This window comes from Procambarus clarkii, chromosome 84 (assembly GCF_040958095.1).
Source record: "Procambarus clarkii isolate CNS0578487 chromosome 84, FALCON_Pclarkii_2.0, whole genome shotgun sequence".
NCBI lineage: Eukaryota > Metazoa > Arthropoda > Malacostraca > Decapoda > Cambaridae > Procambarus > Procambarus clarkii.
Genome location: NC_091233.1, coordinates 20,933,683 through 20,957,063, shown reverse-complemented (window position 1 = coordinate 20,957,063; position 23,381 = coordinate 20,933,683). Strand labels below are relative to the sequence as shown.

Here is a 23,381-nt window from a genome sequence, read left to right as displayed (position 1 = left end):
GTGTAGGGACGAGTTAGGCTACAAGTATTCTTTGCTTATTTCTCTTCCTCTTGAGACATATTACAGCTTAGAAAGTGACATAAATTAATGTGATCAGATAATTGATGCCTACACTGCTCACCATGATGCAATTGGGTAAACAAATTAGCGATGATACAAACATTTTTTCATATATTTCGTCTCCTGTAAATTATATAAAAGGGTGGCAGTATTTCTTTCTAGAAATACATCATTTCTAGGGCCAATTTCTTTCAACCAGAGGATTTGTGCCATAAACTATAGCGAGTTATTTCTCTAAAATTACTAGGGCCAATTTCTTTCAACCAGAGGATTTGTGCCATAAACTATAGCGAGTTATTTTTCTAAAATTACTAGGGCCAATTTCTTTCAACCAGAGGATTTGTGCCATAAACTATAGCGAGTTATTTTTCTAAAATTACATTTATTGAATCTGATTCATAAAGGTGATAGGTACTGCCTCCATCGACAACCCGTCCTCTTAAAAGTCGGCCCGTTTTCTAATTTGCCACGCTGTACAAAAATTTGCAATATGGTTTGCATAACCCGAAACGTACAAACCCAAGCGACCCACCTAACCTCTCGAGGCCGATGCATAGAAGACTTCAATATTAGGGTGGTTTAATTTGTTGACGGTATAAATGCCAATACGTGACTTTTTTACCAGAGAGGCCTTGGCGTCAGACAACCAGATAGGAGTTTATAAGGCAGCTTGTGACCTGACAAATGTATTTGTGAAAATTGGTTCTTACTGGAGTATTCCTCAGGGTGTATAATTTGTTGTATAATCTTAAAACTTTACCCACTGTTAATGAGATTTGTTTGATTTTGATGTCATTTGGGTCACCGAATTAGTGAATGAATATAATTTCGATTAAATGCTTACAATGAAGAGCAGCAGTGTTAGTTGGCAATATACAGAAACGTCCTTTTGAAAGATTAAACGTTGATGTAACATTGTATTGAACAAGGGGAGGTATGATTGATGAATTGGAACAACGGGAGGTATGATTGTGGTGGAAAAAGGATGAGTGATAGTGGAACCAAGGTAGATATGATTGATGTAGGCTCGGTAGATAGCTTCAGGCGTAGGTTAGAGAGAAACTGTGTAGTCAAATTTTGACGGATATAAATAGGAAATGGATCAATAGACCTTCTGAAGTTCCCATGCCTGGATTAATAAGCATACTTCAGTGTACCTTTCTCAGTAACCTCATGCCTATACATTTCTCATAAGCTACAATAGTGTAGCAAGATGTGTGACTTAGAATTTAATGATTCTAAATATTCAGTGAATATGTAGTGAATTCACATTCACTAAATATCATTAGTTTGACTAATGATGGATAATGGCAGACAGGGCTTAACTTAAAAAAAATCATTGATTTAGAAAACTAACATTTTTTTTTTTTTAGTACCCAGCACCGGGCGGGATATGAGACGCATCTTGCCAACATCTTAAGACAAAGTAGTGCCATAAAGGGTATTGGGGGAGCAATAATCAATAGTCCTTTGCAAATATTGCTTGTAGGACGGATGGTGTAGTGTATAGTGCTGGTTCTTGACGGTGGTAACTGTGAATAGTGCAACCTGTTCTCTTAATAAGAACGTCGCTTCAGGCCGTTTGCCCGTATGGCCGAATATGGACGTAATTTGAAAATGAAAATTTGGGATTTTTTTTTAAACAGTAAGTTAAGGGTCCTCTGATAGGTTAGATGGGCAGGAAATTCTGCTTCAAAACAGTATGGAAAAACGTTAATGGAAAGTTTCCTTTTATAACCTCTGCGCGTACGCCGGACGACTCTAATAGAAAACGGAACAGAACGTCACTTTTGGGAGTCTATTTCATTTCAAATTACGTCCAAATTTGGCCATAGTGCCGCGCATACGAGCCAAAAGTGACGTTATTTTTAAGAGGACGGGTTGGGTAGTGGGTGCATAATAAATGAACTAAGCTAACTAATTAACGAGGATATGATGTTCATTATTTTTTCACATTTCGTGTATTTCAAAGATTTTTGTTTGTACAGAAAATGAATTAATGCGCGTAAGTACATTATATATATATCACATAATGCGAACAAGCCTGAATGGTCCCCAGGACAATATGCTATGACAATTGGACAATGACAGGACAATGACAGGAATATGCTATGACAATTGGACAATGACAGGACAATGACAGGAATATGCTATGACAATTGAACAATGACAGGACAATTGCTATGCCCAAGATTACTATCCGAGTGCCGGCGGTGGGGTGGTTCAAATAGCCTCGGCTATCACCTCATTATGTCCGGTCGTGATGGTCAAGTGGATTAAGGCGTCTTGTACATACCAGTTGCGTTGCTCCTGGGAGTATGGGTTCGAGTCACTTCTGGGGTGTGAGTTTTCAGATATCATATAATGTATTTAAGTTGTATTTGTTACGAGTGGTGGACCAAATCATGTAATATTCATCGGGAGATTGAAGGAAAAAATCACTGCTTCAGTTGTCTAACGGTGAACAATTAAACAAAAAAATAATCATAATGAGAATCTCTTATCTCAACGCCCAACCACTTGGGCTGGACGGTAGAGCGACGGTCTCGCGTCATGCAGGTCGGCGTTCAATCTCCAATCGTCCACAAGTGGTTGGGCACCATTTCATCCCGTCCCATCCCAAATCCTTATCCCTTCCAAGTTCTAAATAGCCGTAATGGCTATGAGCTTTCTCCTGTATGTAATACTGTATGTATTGATGTAATACTGATTACTCCTTCCTTGCCAAATGGTAATGTCTTATAAGATGAGCAGAAGAACTCTTTAATACTACCTGTACTGTAAACCAATCATGATGGAGGATTTTTTTTTTTCGTTTGCCCTGTTTGGTGACGCGAATACTCTAATTAATGACTCACATTAAGGGACTAATGAGATTCCCACTGTCCCTATCTTGTAATTAACAAACCAGTAAGCACAAAGGGGAGAGGCAGAGTTAGCAGCACCTGTTGATAATTCTAAGGCGCTCCCTTCCCTAGCTGAGGCAATGTTATATAAGCAACTAGAGATAAAAGCAAGAGATTCAGTTCAACATGGACTAATAAATTTACTCACCAGTTCGAATAAATCTACTCTAACAAATTTATGGGTGGCTGTATGTTGAGGACGGGTTAGGGACGTATAATGTTTGAGGACAGGCTGGTGGACGGGTTAGGGACGTATAATGTTTGAGGACAGGCTGGTGGACGGGTTGGGGACGTATGTTTGAGGACAGGCTGGTGGACGGGTTGGGGACATGTATAATGTTTGAAGACAGGCTGGTGGACGGGTTAGGGACGTATGTTTGAGGACAGGCTGGTGGACGGGTTGGGGACGTATAATGTTTGAGGACAGGCTGGTGGACAGGTTGGGGACGAATGTTTGAGGACAGGCTGGTGGACAGGTTGGGGACGTATAATGTTTGAGGACAGGCTGGTGGACGGGTTGGGGACGTATAATGTTTGAGGACAGGCTGGTGGACAGGTTAGGGACGTATAATGTTTGAGGACTGGCTGGTGGACGGGTTAGGGACGTATAATGCTTGAGGACTGGCTGGTGGACGGGTTAGGGACGTATAATGCTTGAGGACAGGCTGGTGGACAGGTTAGGGACGTATAATGCTTGAGGACAGGCTGGTGGACGGGTTAGGGACGTATAATGTTTGAGGACAGGCTGGTGGACGGGTTAGGGACGTATAATGTTTGAGGACAGGTTGGGGACGTGTAATGTTTGAGGACAGGCTGGTGGACGGGTTAGGGACGTATAATGTTTGAGGACAGGCTGGTGGACGGGTTGGGGACGTATAATGTTTGAGGACAGGCTGGTGGACAGGTTGGGGACGTGTAATGTTTGAGGACTGGCTCTTCATAGCCTAAGAACGGGTTTAGAGACGGATAGATTGTGTAATTTTCACTTTATAGTATTTAAAACATTTAATAAAATGAACATCAAATAGAGACTTCCTCTTTGTTACTCTCAGCAGGTAATGTGTATAATACTTCAGTTTTGTAAAGAATCTTGAGTAAAGTTAGCTTAGCTTATTATTTAATCATCAATCAGGTCCTTATAATGGCTTTCATCGAGAGAGAGAGGGGAAGGAAATGCATTAGAAAAGGGGAAAATGACTTCCTGGTCAAATAGACAACTGATGGGGAGGTCAAAGGTTAATGGGAGGTCTGCTAAACAAGAAATTGGCAAGACATTTATCAAAGATCTTTTCCCAATTTGAGAAGAATGTAAAACTATTCTATATTAATTGGGAATTATCTCCATAAAAGTGAATACACAAGGTCTTCTCTGGTCCATATTCACATGCTTGAATATGTTAGTCTAGTACTTCATGCCCCTAAACATAAAGCACCTGTCTACAATGACAGATTGTAGACAGACAGTCTGACAGATTGTCCCCTGTTGACAATCTCCTACCAGGGGTGGTAGGAGAGGAAAAGATTAAAGTGTTCAGTGAGAATCCACAAGGTCTTCTCTGAACACACATTTTCTTCTTTGAAGATGTGGGTCCCTTCAATTGCACCAGTGGTGGTGGTACCCCTAAATATATAGTATATAAATAATATAAAATCCAATAATCGTAGGTGTAATTTTAACACTGGCTGTTAGTGGGAGACGTACTTAGTCACCCACGTACAGTTGGTGGGAGATATAGCGAAAGGTAGTTTCAATATACGCTTCGTATAATGGAAGGGAAGTTGGTATACATCTCCCAGCGCCCAATTTCGTGCAACCTGGCAAGGCTACTGAAGCAATTCTGCTCGCATAATGGTTCTGTTTATTAGAAAATTAGACTTGGAGATGTGTATTTGAAGGAAATGGTGATGGAAAGGGGGGACATGGGTGGTGGTGTATGTGGGAGGGGGAGGATGAGTGTGCGTGCAGCGTGTACAATGTGTACTCTTACACCTGTACAGTGTGTACTCTCACACCTGTACAGTGTGTACTCACACCTGTACAGTGTGTACTCCACAGGCGAGGAGTCACAACGTGGCTAAAGTATGTTGACCAGACCCCACACTAGGTGAAGGGACGACGACGTTTCGGTCCGTCCTGGACCATTCTAAAGTCGATTGTGAGAATGAGATTCGCAATCGACTTGAGAATGGTCCAGGACGGACCGAAACGTCGTCGTCGTCGTCGTCCCTTCACCTTCTAGTGTGTGGTCTGGTCATCAATGTGTACTCTCACCTGTACTATACCCTGTGTGCTCAAGGGGCCTCGATATTCACGAATTTAGTTATCTAATGCAGGGTGTTCGTTCCATGTTTTATGTCAACTTTCACAGTTATAAGAACGTATGAATTAAGTATACACTTGCCTATTAGCTTGTACGATGCAGCTCTTATTTATCTCCACGCAAACTCACTCATATGTAAAACCTACGCTTGAAACAATCAATCTATCCCAAGTCTATTGCTCCCCGGTAATTCGTTCCATAAATCAACACACCAGTATTTACCCAGGACTTTCCTGGAGTTAGGCTTGTTCACGTTATATCCATTGTTATAGTTATCTTGTGTTTATATATTTTTAACTACGTTTAACTCCCATGTATTGCATCTTGTGTATCAGCCTTGTTTACCAAGTCTATATTTAATATATACGTTAAGTTAATAAACGTCTGCTTTTCAGGTGACTTGAGTCTGCAGCTGACCTGTCTGCTGTATATAAAATGAACAGGTAAGAAAATAGGTAATGTGTAGTATTGTCTGGGATGCTCCCGAACGCAGGTTCGAATCCTCGTCACGGCCCTTGTGGATTTCTTTTAATGTGTAGTATTTTGCGCGTTAGTTCTGTTTTTAACATGTCCATAACATTTAAGCAGACAGTTATACATATCAGCTCATCCTCCTGCACCATAGTACATATACCGACTATCAACGCAGTTAGAAAAGTAGAAATCGTACATTGTGAATTTGGACAAACCGGTAAAGATGTTTTTATATTTCAAAGCCAAACTAAATTAACCTTGAACAAATCCGCAAGGGTAGTGACGAGGATTCGAACCTGCGTCCGGGAGCATCCCAGACACTGTCTTAATCGACTGAGCTACGACAGGGTAAAGAGTTGAAACTGAAGTTCTACTGAACTTCTTAGTGCTGAGGAACGCTCTGAGGCCTAATATAGTACATGTGTGTGTACTAGGCCTATGAATATTTTTCTATTTTAGCTTCCTTTTTCGGCCTATAAAGTGAATAGTACAAAATTCTACTTAGTATGCTTAGTATGTCAATGTTTGTACTATGGTTACACACAGTGCTATCTAAACAGAGGATGGGTTGCATTATATACATAACTACATTACACTCAAGTATATGCATTGTTACACATTAGTCTGAGCAATGGAGGATACATAGTTACCCACACACCACCTACAAAATTCTCAGGGGCATTGACAGGGTGGATAAAGGCACTATTTAGCACGGGTGGAACACAAACACGGGGACACAGGTGGAAACTGAGTACCCAAATGAGCCACACATTAAAAATTGTTCAGTGTCAGAGTAGTTAACAGGTGGAATGCATTAGGCAGTGATGTGGTGGAGGCTGACTCCATACACAGTTTCAAGTGTAGATATGATAGAGCCCAGTAGGCTCAGGAACCTGTACACTGGTTGAATGACAGTTGAGAGGCGGGACCAAAGAGCCAGAGCTCAACCTCCGCAAGCACAACTAGGCGAGTACATAATCATCACTGCTCATCAGCATAATGATGATACAGTACATGTTTCAATCTCTAAAGCTCCCAGCTTTGACTCCAAAAGTTCTCATTATATTGATATAAACATCTTTGTTATGTAACCCTAGAAATGAACACATCCTAAAGATATATTTTCTCCTATAGATACCTAGTTCCAAGGTTGATATGTTATGTTATTATCAGCTACTTAGGTTGTGGCAGCTCCAATACTGTTGTAGGATGTAAACATACAAGTTACTTAGTGTCTTGAGACTGACGTTTGTTTACACTTTCCAATTACTCTGCTGCTGTTGTCTGTTGCTGCTGCTAGTGCTGTCGAAGCGGTCTCTTCTGTAAGTACTTTTAAAAGTACTGTGAGTACTTTTAAAAGTACTGTAAGTACTTTTGCTGTTTGATGCTTGCGCCTCTGCTGTTCCTTATTGTCTTATGACAAACATAATTTTTCTGCTGCAGCTCTTGTAATGGAAGGTTACAGGAGCAGATGGTGAATCCCCCTCCCACAGTGCTCCTAGTACCTCCCTTCCCTCCCAGTGCTCCTAGTACCCCCCCCCCCCGCCTCCCAGTGCTCCTAGTATCCCCCCCCCCTCCCAGTGCTCCTTGTACCCCCCCCCCCGCCTCCCAGTGCTCCTAGTATCCCCCCCCTCCCAGTGCTCCTAGTACCCTCCCCCCCCCGCCTCCCAGTGCTCCTAGTATCCCACCCCTCCCAGTGCTCCTAGTACCCCCCCCCCCCCCCGCCTCCCAGTGCTCCTAGTATCAGGAGCTCCACATCCCTGGAACAAAATATCCTTCAGCCAGCCATAAGGAAGAGATCCAGCCCCCTCACAAAACCTGAAAGTTATTCGGTCATTTTGTTCCAAACTTCTCGATACTTTCCCATTGATAACGTCCGTTGACAAAGACTTTTTCTCTTCTCGATATAAAAGTTTGTTTTCTCGCTCGATATTTGTGACGTCAAAGATGAGAGCAAGAAATTCACTTGTTTTTATTACCAACTCTTATGACCCGGGAGGCGGGCATCTGAAGTTCTCATTTCTACGTCTGTCTGTCTGTGTGTGTCTGACTCTGTCTGTGTGTGTCTCTGACTCTGTGTGTGTGTGTGTCTGACTGTGTGTGTGTGTGTCTGACTCTGTGTGTGTGTCTGACTCTGTGTGTGTGTGTCTGACTCTGTGTGTGTGTGTGTGTCTCTCTGACTGTGTGTGTGTGTGTGTCTCTCTGACTGTGTGTGTGTGTGTCTCTGACTGTGTGTGTGTGTGTCTCTGACTGTGTGTGTGTGTGTGTCTGACTGTGTGTGTGTGTCTCTGACTGTGTGTGTGTGTCTCTGACTGTGTGTGTGTGTGTCTCTGACTGTGTGTGTGTGTGTCTCTGACTGTGTGTGTGTGTGTCTCTGACTGTGTGTGTGTGTGTCTCTGACTGTGTGTGTGTGTGTGTCTCTGACTGTGTGTGTGTGTGTGTCTCTGACTGTGTGTGTGTGTGTCTCTGACTGTGTGTGTGTGTGTGTCTGACTGTGTGTGTGTGTCTCTGACTGTGTGTGTGTGTGTCTGTGTGTGTCTCTCTCTCTGTCTCACCTCATACATCTCATCTTGTTTAACCCACACACACTTTCACTGGGAATACACCGCAGCTTCCTGCTGAGACCTTAATTTAACCCCCCACAGCCTCATCCCCAAAAGTGAAGCAAAAGGAATTTTCAGACATGCAAAATTTATCACTGTTTTATTAAAGTTTTTAACAGCTATAGATAAGGACTTACAGGTGTTTGATGACGGTAAACATTAGAGGTGAAGGTCTTGTGAAATTTTAAGTGAATTTGAGAATTGTGGAAATGGTCATTTGTAAACACTTGTATGTTTACAAATGTTTTTGTCTACAAAAAGCAAGTCGTGTAAACACACTTTACGGCCCTTGTGGATTTGTTATTTAGTCATTTGTAAAGTTTGGAGATTGCAGTAAACAAATCTTGTGGTATTAAATGACTTTGCTCTTGAATAAATGATAAAATATCACACATTATCCTGGTGAGATTCAGGGAAATGCGATAATGTACAGTCAACTATTTTGACTTGGCAATAATGCATACTAATACAATCAAACTAAATTGACCTGATAAATCAGTGTAGTCGTTTCGTAAACAATAGTTCAAATGTTGCTTCAAGTCGTACAGTATCGAGATGACTGTTGCATGAATGTCAACACGTAGTCCCCTCACAAGGCACTACGGGCTCACCATAGCCCGTGCTACTTGGAACTTTGTTCCAGGTAGCGAATTTTTATCATCATCATCACTCGTGAAATGAAAGTATTTTAGTTCTTCCTGGACTCTTATTAAATATTGGACCACCTTTGTTTTGTCTTGGGAGCCACCTTGTGTCTTGGGGTCCCCCATGTGTCCTGGGGGGCCCCTTTGTTGTGTCTTGGGCAGGGGCCCCTTAGTCTAGGAGAGAACGAAAAGTTATTTTCGTCATCTCGTATGTGTGGACGGTTGGGATATGCGTCTCCAGCCCCTCTTATTGTCACTTACTGTCTACAGAGTTGACAGAATGAAGTTTCTGTCAGCAGAGTTGACAGAAGTTAACAGTTCATATCCCTACACACCACCGCGGCTACGCCTATAGGTCCGTCACTACAGGGAGCCGGTCGGCCGAGCGGACAGCACGCGGGTCTTGTGATCCTGTGGTCCTGGGTTCGATCCCAGGCGCCGGCGAGAAACAATGGGCAGAGTTTCTTTCACCCTATGCCCCTGTTACCTAGCAGTAAAATAGGTACCTGGGTGTTAGTCAGCTGTCACGGGCTGCTTCCTGGGGGTGGAGGCCTGGTCGAGGACCGGGCCGCGGGGACACTAAAGCCCCGAAATCATCTCAAGATACAACCCGTTCTCGCAAATTTAATAAGTCAATATTGACTTTTTAACTACGTGCATAGGTGATATACTAAACATAATAGATACCCTTAAAAAGCTTCATAGAAAACACCGACCTTACCTAACCTTGTTAGTATCTTAAGATAAGCATCTTATTGCTTCGTAATTACAATTATTACTTAACCTATACCTATTATAGGTTAGGTAATAATTGTAATTACGAAGCAATAAGATGCTTATCTTAAGATACTAACAAGGTTAGGTAAGGTCGGTGTTTTCTACGAATCTTTTTAAGGGTATCTATTATGTTAAGTATGTCACCTATGCACATATTTAATAAGTCAATATTGACTTATTAAATTTGCGAGAACGGGTTGCAAGATAACCTCAAGATAGTACCAGCCTCTTGTCCAGATTTTTATCGCTACGTACAAGCCCCAACCTAATCATCCCATGCATAGAAAACGCGTTTTTTTTGTGTATTTGAGCCACTAGTTTTCATAGCACATTGCAGTTGGTACGTTGGTTGCTATAATGTTGCTTTAGTAGAGAGCACGGGTTGCATACACCAACATGTGTTTCTATACAGTTTATACAGTTTGCATACAGTTGTATAGTGTGGTTTTATTTGTCAAGGATAACAAAATGCCACTTGGAGAGATCTCGAGTTTCACTACGACTGATGGGTCTATTTTGCTTGTGCTCGAACTTAAGCAATTGGGGGATCTTAAATTAAGTCAACCGTAAATACTGTACTGAAAATAAGGGGGGGGGGGTTATTTACGTGACTCGGCTATTTAAGGATTTTTTTTTTACAGCTAAAAAGGTGTTCAGTAGGTGTTGAGTGATTTTGCGTGTGGCAAATATGGACTGATATACGCTATAGTTGGTTTAATACGCTAGATATTCATATATTACTGATCATACATTGAATATATATGTATATAATAGACGTATATATATTCAACATATTACGAATAAAGTTTCTGAACGTGATTCTCAAGTTATACAAATCATTACAGCACTGGCTGCAGTAAGCATGTCCACAAGTCTAAATGAACATACATTTTAGCGTAAAGTATCAAAATATACGTTTTAGGGTAAAGTATCAAAATATACATTTTAGCATAAAGTATCAAAATATACGTTTTAGCGTAAAGTATCAAAATATACGTTTTAGCGTAAAGTATCAAAATATACATTTTAGCGTAAAGTATCAAAATATACATTTTAGCGTAAAGTATCAAAATATACATTTTAGCGTAAAGTATCAAAATATACATTTTAGCGTAAAGTATCAAAATATACATTTTAGCGTAAAGTATCAAAATATACATTTTAGCGTAAAGTATCAAAATATACATTTTAGCGTAAAGTATCAAAATATACATTTTAGCGTAAAGTATCAAAATATACATTTTAGCGTAAAGTATCAAAATATACATTTTAGCGTAAAGTATCAAAATATACGTTTTAGGGTAAAGTATCAAAATATACATTTTAGCATAGTATCAAAATATACGTTTTAGCGTAAAGTATCAAAATATACATTTTAGCGTAAAGTATCAAAATATACATTTTAGCGTAAAGTATCAAAATATACATTTTAGCGTAAAGTATCAAAATATACATTTTAGCGTAAAGTATCAAAATATACATTTTAGCGTAAAGTATCAAAATATACGTTTTAGCGTAAAGTATCAAAATATACATTTTAGCGTAAAGTATCAAAATATACATTTTAGCGTAAAGTATCAAAATATACATTTTAGCATAGTATCAAAATATACATTTTAGCGTAAAGTATCAAAATATACATTTTAGCGTAAAGTATCAAAATATACATTTTAGCGTAAAGTATCAAAATATACATTTTAGCGTAAAGTATCAAAATATACGTTTTAGCGTAAAGTATCAAAATATACGTTTTAGCGTAAAGTATCAAAATATACATTTTAGCGTAAAGTATCAAAATATACATTTTAGCGTAAAGTATCAAAATATACATTTTAGCGTAAAGTATCAAAATATACATTTTAGCGTAAAGTATCAAAATATACATTTTAGCGTAAAGTATCAAAATATACGTTTTAGCGTAAAGTGAGAATCATATAATTTGAAAGATGATATATTGGAATAACAGTAACAATTTGAGCAGTAAAATACACAACCCAAAAATCTGCAAAAGACAAGTGAAAGAACCAATATACACAAATCATACCATGAGGTTATATATACACTATTTTCAGCACACTCAGCATCCTACATGAACAGATTCTGGAGAGAGAGAGAAGATTAAGCCACCCAAAAGGTGGCACGGGCATGAATAGCCCATAAGTGGTGGCCCTTTTGAGCCATTACCAGTATCAAGAGCTGATACTGGAGATTTGTGGAGGTGCGACTGCACCCTGCGTGACGGGAGATGTCTCCCGTGGAGATTCTGGGGGGCGGCTATCCCGGATCAAAATCACTCCAAACACACAGCTAAAGACAGCTTAGATGTGACTTTAATATGGCTCAACGTACCTGGCAGTAAGCCCTCTCTTTGTGACAGGTGGCTAGGCATGATTCCAAATATCCATTTGCGAGTCTCCCTGCGGTCTCTGTTGTCTGAAGCCTGATGCTTTGAACAAACACTTTGATTACGGGCTCACCATAGCCCGTGCTACATGGACACTTCGTCCTAAGTAGCTAAATCTGAAACAACTTAGACTGAAATCGGAGTCTTTACACAAATCACATTAGCTAACAGACCCTTGAGGGGCTTGACCACCATCCGTCAAACACTTGTGTAACTATATATACGAAACCTGTGCATCTTTACCCGTGGCGGCTTTGTTTACATTAAGATCTTTTAGTCTGTAAACAATTTTGTTATAAACATCTCGTAGCGATTTGAAGCTCATAAACTCCTTAATAAATGAAATTTAAGCCACCAGAAGAAAAGACAGATGTAAATGTTTCGTAAGAGGGTGTGTAAATGATTGAATAATCCTGTCCCCCGTTTGTGAAAACCTTGTTCTTCAATAGTGTGTTCGAGGATCCTCCTTTAAAGATGACTCTTGGTGGGTTTATACAGCACAACAGCCTTCTTCAGGTGGTTATTTCAGATACAGTTCACTAAAATGTATAATGTTAAAATCTACAAGGGCCGTGACGAGGATTCGAACCTGCGTCACGGCCGGCCCAAATCAAAAATGATTTGTTCATTTGATGCATCACGTTAGTGTGATCTGTGTGTAATGTATAATGGCGAAACACTGAATACATCTATACACAATGTAGTGAAACACGCGGCTAATACACCTATACACAGTATGGTAAAGCACACTTTTCAATGCACCTATACACGCGGATAACTCTCAAATACACCTATACACATGCTGATAAACCCCGCGATACACCTATACACATGCTGATAAAACCAGCGATACACCTATACACATGCTGATAAAACCAGCGATACACCTATACACATGCTGATAAAACCAGCGATACACCTATACACATGCTGATAAAACCAGCGATACACCTATACACATGCTGATAAAACCCCGCGATACACCTATACACATGCTGATAAAACCCCGCGATACACCTATACACATGCTGATAAAACCCCGCGATACACCTATACACATGCTGATAAAACCCCGCGATACACCTATACACATGCTGATAAAACCCCGCGATACACCTATACACATGCTGATAACTTTCTATACATCTATACACATTGGGGTGAAACACAGGAAAATAATTTCTATAATAAAAGACCGGGAATAACCGCAGAAGCAACCAACAGATGTACAGAAATTTGAATTATATGGAAAAAAGAAAAGAATGGTACAAGAATGGAAACTAAGAGCTCAAAGTGGAAGAAGGAACAGAAAAAAGAGATAAACAAGAGGGAAAGCAAAACAGAAGAAGAATGAACCAATTGCATTACTGCAAGAGAGAAAAAAAAGATTGCACTGAAAAAAAAAATTAATGAATTTGAAAACTGCCAGAAATAATTAGACGAAGCGTTGCCAAAGGAATCAGAAAATTCATGGTTGGAAAATAGTGCAAAAAAGTTGAAAAATGGCATTTGTCTCTGTTTCAAGAAACACGGGGAAGCTTTTCTTTGTCTAATTCAAAGTAGTTTCCTTCTTAAATGGTGAGTTAGTACCGCTTCTCTAATAAGATGAAAATATAATGACTATATCTTGATGATTTCGGGTCTTAGTGTCCTTGCGGCCCGGTCCAGACCTCCTTTTTGTTATACACCCCCAGGAAGCAGCCCGTAGCAGCTGTTCAACTCCCAGGTACCTATTTACTGCTAGGTAACATTGGCATCAGGGTGAAAGTAACTGCCCATTTGTTTCCACCGGGGAACTAACCCGGAACCTCAGGACTACGAATACCGAGTGCTGTCTACTCAGCCGTCAGACCATAGAATAAATGTAAATCATTTTTTCCGATTAGATCATATTCAGATGGCCTGAGATGCGGTGTAAATATCCTCTGTCTTCGGGAGTATGATAACTTGGGAATTTTGGAATCGCAGCAGGTCTATTGCATAATAAAACGCGGGTTTCGTATAGATTCATCTCCCTCTGTTGGTCCATATTTTACAGGTTCCATAGTGTTGGATCATACTAATTTGGTTCTGTTTAAATCCACCCTTTCGTTGGGTCATACTAGGTGGGGTCCTGTTTAGAGCCGCCCTAATCGCTGTTTGCCCATATTCCTATTAATTCTTAACCTGTTAAACCGTTTATTTAATGGCCTTTGGTGTCCTGGGGCACCCATTCATAGGTCCAATCCCAATCAGTGCTTCTCTATATCACTCCTTAAAATGTTTCCATCTTGAAATCATTCTTCTGACTTGTTCAGTCTGTTCCAGAACGTTTTTATATCCTTATGCAGACGATGAGTCAATCCTTATTTTCCAGGGGGCCAGATTCACGAAGCGGTTACGAACCTTTTTCATTTACGAACCTGGGGCTAGATTTGCGAAGAAGTTACTCAAACACTTACGAACCTGTATATCTTTTCTCATTCTTTGGCGGCTTTGTTTACAAATATCAAACGGTTAATGAGCTCCGAAGCACCAGGAGGCTGTTTATAACAGTAACAAAGTTGATTGGCAAGTTTTCATGCTTGTAAACTGTTTAGTAAATGTAACCAAAGCCTTCAAAGATTGAGGAAAGATGTACACGTTCGTAAGTACTTGCGTAACTGCTTCGTGGATCTGGCCCCAGGTGTGTGTGGCCTCCTTGCGTATACGCCTAACCCACTTAGAAAAGTCTAAGACAAATGCACACTTGCCGTGCGTTTCGTTAAAGTGCAGATACCTGGTTGATGGGGTTCTGGGAGTTGTTCTACTCCCCAAGTCCGGCCCGAGGCCAGGCTTGACTTGTGAGAGTTTGGTCCACCAGGCTGTTGCTTGGAGCGGCCCGCAGGCCCACATATACCTGGTTGATGGGGTTCTGGGAGTTCTTCTACTGCCCAAGCCCGGCCCGAGGCCAGGCTTGACTTGTTTGGTCCACCAGGCTGTTGCTTGGAGCGGCCCGCAGGCCCACATACCCACCACAGCCCGGTTGGTCCGGCACTCCTTGGAGGAAATAATCTAGTTTCCTCTTGAAGATGTCCACGGTTGTTCCTGTAATATTTCTGATTTCAGATGATTATCATTTCATATCTTCGTCGGAAAGGTCCTCCTTGACACCCGAGTTAAAGCTTTTTCATCCTTAACTAACATCCATCCAGGCCTTAACTCTAAATTAAGGCCTGGTCGACGACCGGGCCGCGGGGACGCTAAGCCCTGGAAGCACCTCAAGGTATCCTTCTCTGGGTTGTCTTAACTCTAAATTCTGTAGAACGGCTGCCAGAGCTGCATAGTAGAGCCCCAGTTGGGTCTCGCCATAGCTTGATATACGAGCTAGATGATAGTGCCTGTTCTGTGGCTGATGCTGAATGTTATAAATTGCATCACAGGATTATTTGGTATATTGATGGTTTGGTGCCTCAGGTCAGGTCACGTCACGTCACGTCACGTCACGTCACGTCAGGTCAGGTCGCTGTCCTGGAAACACAAACCGAAACTCTCTCTCTTCCGCTTGTTACAACTTGTAATAAAGTTGTTACATCTTGGCTTAACGTGTTTATGACGTGTTAGAACGTTGTTACAACTTGCTATATTGGTTGTTATAACTGGTTAGGTGGTGTTAAAACTTGTTCAAACGTTGTACCAACGTCGTAGTTTCGGTGTGTGGGGGCGGGTGCTAAACATGATTCTGTTAAGATATAGTAGTCATGAATACATGACTACTATATCATGTATGCATGGCTACTATATCATGTATGCGTGACTACTATATCATGTATGCGTGACTACTATATCATGTATGCATGGCTACTATATCATGTATGCATGGCTACTATATCATGTATGCGTGACTACTATATCATGTATGCGTGACTACTATATCATGTATGCATGGCTACTATATCATGTATGCGTGACTACTATATCATGTATGCGTGACTACTATATCATGTATGCGTGACTACTATATCATGTATGCGTGACTACTATATCATGTATGCATGGCTACTATATCATGTATGCGTGACTACTATATCATGTATGCATGGCTACTATATCATGTATGCATGGCTACTATATCATGTATGCATGGCTACTATATCATGTATGCATGGCTACTATATCATGTATGTGTGACTACTATATCATGTATGCGTGACTACTATATCATGTATGCGTGGCTACTATATCATGTATGCGTGACTACTATATCATGTATGCGTGACTACTATATCATGTATGCATGGCTACTATATCATGTATGCGTGACTACTATATCATGTATGCATGACTACTATATCATGTATGCGTGACTACTATATCATGTATGCATGGCCACTATATCATGTATGCGTGACTACTATATCATGTATGCGTGACTACTATATCATGTATGCATGACTGTATTATTGATGTAATATGTAGCTTCATTATTTTCCGGTGTTAGCAAGGCATGAATACTGTTGTGAAGTATATTACAGGGAGCCCTTCTCTGGCGATGAAATCAAACATATGTTCTCTAAATGTTGTCTGCGGCAGTGGAATAGACTTTTGGTGTTAATCCCAACCAACATACAATGTAACCACGACGTCAGTGTACGTTGCCATAAGGTAGAAACGTTATTACAACGTTCTGGTTACATTGTGCGTGTGTGCTGGTTTAGGCGAGCCCTGCCATCATTGAGAACAGCCCGCCAAACACACACCGAAACTACGACGTTGGTACAAGTTTTAACATCTAACCAGTTATAACAACCAATATAGCAAGTTGTAACAACGTTCTAATACGTCATAAACACGTTAAACCAAGATGTAACAACTTTATTACAAGTTGTAACAAGCGGAAAATAGTTTAGGTTTGTGTTCGTGGAGTTCCTCGCGCACACAGGATGTAAGCTTCTAACTGTGGCTGTTGCTTCACCGCTCTTCAGGTGAGACCTAACCAACCAAACACGGCCTCTGAATATTCCAGACACTGTCAACCCACCTAACCCACGACAAAACTACGACGTTGCTGCAACGTTCGAGCAAGTTTTAACACCTAACAAGTTGTTACAACGATCTAATACGTCATAGAAAATTGTAATAAAGTTGTTAAAAGTTGCAACAAGCGGAAAATGAGCACAGTTACGTTGTGTGTTTACAGGAAATATCATAAATATATCGACAAAACATTAAAACCAAGTGAATAAAATCATCTTGTAACGTTATTACATTTACTCATCAAACAGTTCCCAAGAGTGGGAAACGCCACAGATGAATCCTGGGAAAGCAAGTTGGCCATCAAAGACACGCCCATGCTAATGCCGCCAACTCCGACAAAGAGAAACATGCGAACTGAAGAACAAAGTGACTCTGAGGCGTTTCTCTTAGCGAGGCGGCGGCGGGCGACGAACAAACTCTTAATATTGTCCTTAGGGGAGAGGGTTGACTTCAAGAGGAACGAGGCGTCGAAGTGAGTGACTTTGTGCAGTTGACGAACCTGATAGAACCATGAGATTCATAAACAAACACACCTTTAAGTTTGCTTTTGTCGATAAGGCTCAGTTTTGAGCTCCGCACACAAAACAGAGAAAGACACACCACGACACACCATACCAGGATGGAATGCATTAGGCAGTGATGTGGTGGAGGCTGACTCTATACACAGTTTCAAATGTAGATATGATGGAACCCACTAGGCTCAGGAACCTGGACACCAGTTGATTGACAATTGAGAGGCGGGACCAAAGAGCCAAAGCTCAACCCCCGCAAGCACAAATACGCGAGTACACTCGCTCACACATTCACTCAGAGACGGGGTGGGGGGGGGGGGGGGGGGGGGGGCGAGGCTTCCGAAAGCGGTGTGCGAGGTTGGTAAACATTAAGGAAAAGTGTGAATGCCTTCCAGAATGTGTAGGAGGAACACAGTGTAAAATTACTGTATAGAATTTAATTAAAGTTGGGTTTTAAGTGTTGACGAAGAGCGTTTTGCGTTTACCGGCAAAGGCTAATTTAATTCCTGGTTCGCGTTCGAAGGCCAAAATTTTGCTTAATACAGTTTTATCTTGAATTTTTATTTATTAGACTTTAAGTACTAGTAAATTGAATTTTAAAAGATCATTTTATATTTTCTCTTAATTACCTGTTATGAAAACTATTGCAACTTTGAGTTTAGCGAAAAAACTTTTACAAATTATCAATCGTTTACTCTAAACAGCTTTAATGATTGTAGTAACTACCGAAGGGTCGTTTAAGTTACAGGTAAATATACATCTTGGTGTTGTGTAGAGCTGAACCTTACAAGACATTGGTGCAACCTTATTAAGACGGACTCGAGGCTCGCAATCTGGTCGACTGAGTTTATATTTGCTTCAGAATACCTATGATTAGATTAATGCTCCTTTGTTTTCATATGAAAACATATCTGCCTCGTTCTTTAGGTAAACTGAAAGCTGGTTGATGGAGCTGGTTGATAGAGCCATCAGTTAGCTCTATCAACCAGGTCTGATAGCTCAGATCAACCAAGTCTGATGGGTCAGATCAACCAGGTCTGATAGTTCGGATCAACCAGGTCTGATAGTTCGGATCAACCAGGTCTGATAGTTAGGATCAACCAGGTCTGATAGCTCAGATCAACCAAGTCTGATGGGTCAGATCAACCAGGTCTGATAGTTCGGATCAACCAGGTCTGATAGTTCGGATCAACCAGGTCTGATAGTTCGGATCAACCAGGTCTGATAGTTCGGATCAACCAGGTCTGATTGCTCGGATCAACGGGTCTGATAGCTCGGATCAACGGGTCTGATAGCTCGGATCAACGGGGTCTGATAGCTCGGATCAACGAGGCTTAAGGATGGTTGAAGTCCTTGTTCTTCGTCGTATTCACAGAAGCAGTCATCCTCAAAATTGTCTCGAAGCATTCTCACATGGCCTAGTGTGGGACCTTTGACCTGATCTCTCTGTTCACCTACCAGTAAATGGGTACCTGGGAGTTAGTCGGCTATTGTGGTTGCATCCTGGCATCAAAGGGAAGGCCAGTGCTTGTCCGGGGAAGCCCTTACACCTGATGCGTGTGTTCACCCAACAGTCAAACACCAAGGAGTTTGTCAGTTGTTTTGAGTAGCATTCTGAGGGAAGGAAGGAATTATCAAGGGAAAGCACCAAGCCATTACGACTATATAGCACTGGGAAGGGGTCAGGATAAGGATTTGGGATGGGACGGGGGAATGGAATGGTGCCCCAACCGCTTGGACGGTCGGGGATTGAACGCCGATCAGCATGAAGTGAGACCGTCGCTCTACCGTCCAGCCCAAGTGGTTGGGTGGACGGTAGAGCGACGATCGTAAGCTTAAGGAAACCTCGATAACCCAAAGAAACCTTTTCATCTCCTCACAATGAGAAATCAGAGGATGCTGGAGACGTGGTAACCCATATATTTGATCCATATGGTTGTTATTGTGTGCAATAAATACATGTTGAATGACTAGGATGTGTATCAACTCCTTTATGCCAGAGTATAGCATCTCAGAAGGCCTAAAGTTTCAGTTGGACACCAGATGGGGGTCTCTGGGAGGCTTCCTTGTAGTGGGTGCTGGTGACTTAGTTGGTAGGACTGCGGATTGCTGTTTTTTTGTATGGGGTTCGAGGGTTAGATAGTTCCAAGTGAATGAGACGATTACATGGTGCCATCAAGACTTTTCACTGGACATAATTGGTGTATATATATATATATATATATATATGACACGATCATTGTCTGTGAGACCCATTCAGACTCTACTTGGTGTTTTCCTGTCCACAACTCTTGTCTATATTGTGTGTTTCTGCTTGATGGTGTTTCTGCTTGGTGTTTCTGCTTGATGGTGTTTCTGCTTGATGGTGTTTCTGCTTGATGGTGTTTCTGCTTGATGGTGTTTCTGCTTGATGGTGTTTCTGCTTGATGGTGTTTCTGCTTGATGGTGTTTCTGCTTGATGGTGTTTCTGCTTGATGGTGTTTCTGCTTGATGGTGTTTCTGCTTGATGGTGTTTCTGCTTGATGGTGTTTCTGCTTGATGGTGTTTCTGCTTGATGGTGTTTCTGCTTGATGGTGTTTCTGCTTGATGGTGTTTCTGCTTGATGGTGTTTCTGCTTGATGGTGTTTCTGCTTGATGGTGTTTCTGCTTGATGGTGTTTCTGCTTGATGGTGTTTCTGCTTGATGGTGTTTCTGCTTGATGGTGTTTCTGCTTGGTGTTTCTGCTTGGTGTTTCTGCTTGGTGTTTCTGCTTGGTGTTTCTGCGTGGTGTTTCTGCTTGCTGTTGTCTCTGCTGCAGCTGTCAAGTTACCCTCACCGTTGTAATTACCAGTTACACAGATAAGAACAAGCTTGAATGCCCTAGATCCATTTTCCTTACAAATTCCGTTTTGAGGGCCATTGTGTTGCATATCGGATAATCGATCGCCTTTCATCCTTCTTCACTATGCAATGAAGCTGAACTAGTCTACCGATATTTTTTGCGTGAAATTGGGCTTTGCATTGTCGACGAGATCTAATGGGGGTTTCCACCTCTCCCACCCCCATGTCAAAGGAGGTTGTTAATTAACTTCGCGCACTCACAAAGAGGCGCTTGATTCCTCTTTTATCATTCGCACGAGGCTGTGGAGGCCAGTCTGGGGGCGTAGTCTTCTTTGTGACCTCCAGGAGGAGGAGGAGGGAGGTATGGGATAGAGGCATGAAGGCTGAAGGGATAGGGGGAATAGAGGCATGAAGGCTGGAGGGATAGGGGGAATAGAGGCATGAAGGCTGGAGGGATAGGGGGAATAGAGGCATGAAGGCTGGAGAGATAGGGGGAATAGAGGCATGAAGGCTGGAGGGATAGGGGGAATAGAGGCATGAAGGCTGGAGGGATAGGGGGAATAGAAGGATGGTGTGAGGAAATGGAAAGTGGGAAGGTCAAAGTCCAGCTCAATTTTCCTATTTATTATTAACATCTTTATTGACAAAATTAATTGCAATTTTGCCTAATCTGAGGATTTCAATTAAGTCCTATTAAAGTGAGGATAATGCTGGTATTCACTGTCACGCAGGACAGAGGTAACACCAATTCTCATAACAGGAGACAATGAGCCCCACTGGAGGACTCATCATACCAACACAGCATAACTAATGATGAATTACAATGCTCCAGGCTGATCATCGTGGTATTTAAGGTACTTATAACTCAAGGAGCAAGCATATTGTGAGGTAAAAAATTTTAATTTCAAATGATATTAAAGCAAAAGGATGGATAAACCTTCACAATCTTTGATGAATTGTTCCTTCAAAACAATTCTAGTCACCTAAGAAACGAAAGTTATGAAAGGAAATATATATATATATATATATATATATATATATATATATATATATATATATATATATATACACGTCGTGCAAATTATACAAATAAGTGTAATACACTCTATAGTAAAAAAAAAAAAAAAAAAAATATATATATATATAAAATTTTAGCAAATTTCATTAATACCTACAGCAAATTAAAAATACTACATTTTAGCATCTCAGATAAGGGGGGTACCTTTTTATTTTAGTGTATTTTACAATTAAATTACTCCCTACATAGGCTATAGAAAAGGTAATTATAGCATTTGCTCCCTAATGACAAAGGCAGTCAGGCACTAGACCAGTAACAGACTTTAGACGAACTTCAGACTTTAGACGAACTTCAGACTTTAGACGAACTTCAGACTTTAGACGAACTTCAGACTTTAGACGAACTTCAGACTTTAGACGAACTTCAGACTTTAGACGAACTTCAGACTTTAGACGAACTTCAGACTTTAGACGAACTTCAGACTTTAGACGAACTTCAGACTTTACAGACTTTAAAGTAAAGTCTGTAAAGTCTGAAGTTCGTCTAAAGTCTGTAAAGTAAAGTCTGTAAAGTCTGAAGTTCGTCTAAAGTCTGTAAAGTACAGACTTTAGACGAACTTCAGACTTTACAGACTTTACTTTACAGACTTTAGACGAACTTCAGACTTTACTTTACAGACTTTAGACGAACTTCAGACTTTACAGACTTTACTTTACAGACTTTCTCTCTGTTTCCTTTGGTATAGCCATGCCCTAACTCTCTGTTGTATGGGCCAATAGGCCTTCTGCAGTTACCTTTGTTCTTATGTTCTTATGTTCTTATGAGATTGCGAAGTCGGATTGCGATAGGGATCTGTGAGTTATGATAAGTAAGAATTTAAAACAAAAGGATCAATGCATGAATGTTCGTAATAAGGCGAATAGGACACTGGGATTTATTAATCGAAGCGTTAGTAACAAGACACCTGGTGTGGTTCTTAAGCTAAATCTTGCTCTGGTTAGGCCCCATTTAGATTATGCAGTTCAGTTTTGGTCGCCGTATTATAGAATGGATATAAATTCACTTGAACGTGTCCAACGTGGGATGACTAAGTTAATTCCCCAAATTAGAAATCTTTCATATGAAGAAAGATTAACAAAGCTTAAGTTGCATTCACTGGAAAGGCGAAGAGTTAGGGGTGACATGATAGAGGTTTACAGTTGGATGAATGGACATAACAGGGGGATATTAATAGGGTATTAAAAATATCAACACAAGACAGAGCACGAAACAATGGGTATAAATTGGATAAGTTTAGATTTAGGAAAGACTTGGGTAAATACTGGTTGAGTAACAGGGTTGTTGATTTGTGGAACCAATTGCCGCATAACGTGGTGGAGGTGGTGTCCCTCGATTGTTTCAAGCGCGAGTTGGACAAGTATATGAGTGGGGTTGGGTGGTTATAGAATAGGAGCTGCCTCGTATGGGCCAATAGGCCTTCTGCAGTTACCTTTGTTCTTATGTTCTTATGTTCTTATGACTTTAGACGAACTTCAGACTTTAGACGAACTTCAGACTTTACAGACTTTACTTTACAGACTTTACACACAGAAATCACACTAACGTGATGCATCAAATGAACAAGAATCTTTTTACCCTGTCGTAGCTCAGTCGATTAAGGCAGTGTGTCTGGGATGCTCCCTGACGCAGGTTCGAATCCTCGTCACGGCCCTTGTGGATTTGTTCAGATTCACTGTTATTGGTTTTATGCAAGGATAAAACTGCGAACCTCATTTATCAAACAGGAGGCCAACTGTAGAGACAATTAACTGGTTTAACTTACTCGTTAATGAAAATAGATTTCTCTG

General features: G+C 40.9%; 1 long non-coding RNA gene across 1 annotated transcript in view; it reads left to right on the top strand.

Moving 5' to 3' along the window:
* LOC138358567 (uncharacterized) overlaps positions 1–23,381 on the top strand; it is a 43,745-nt gene that overhangs the window by 6,480 nt on the left and 13,884 nt on the right. The window contains exon 3 of the long non-coding RNA XR_011225480.1: positions 5,683–5,730. This is a non-coding gene — a long non-coding RNA (uncharacterized lncRNA). The remainder of the gene's footprint in view (positions 1–5,682; positions 5,731–23,381) is intronic.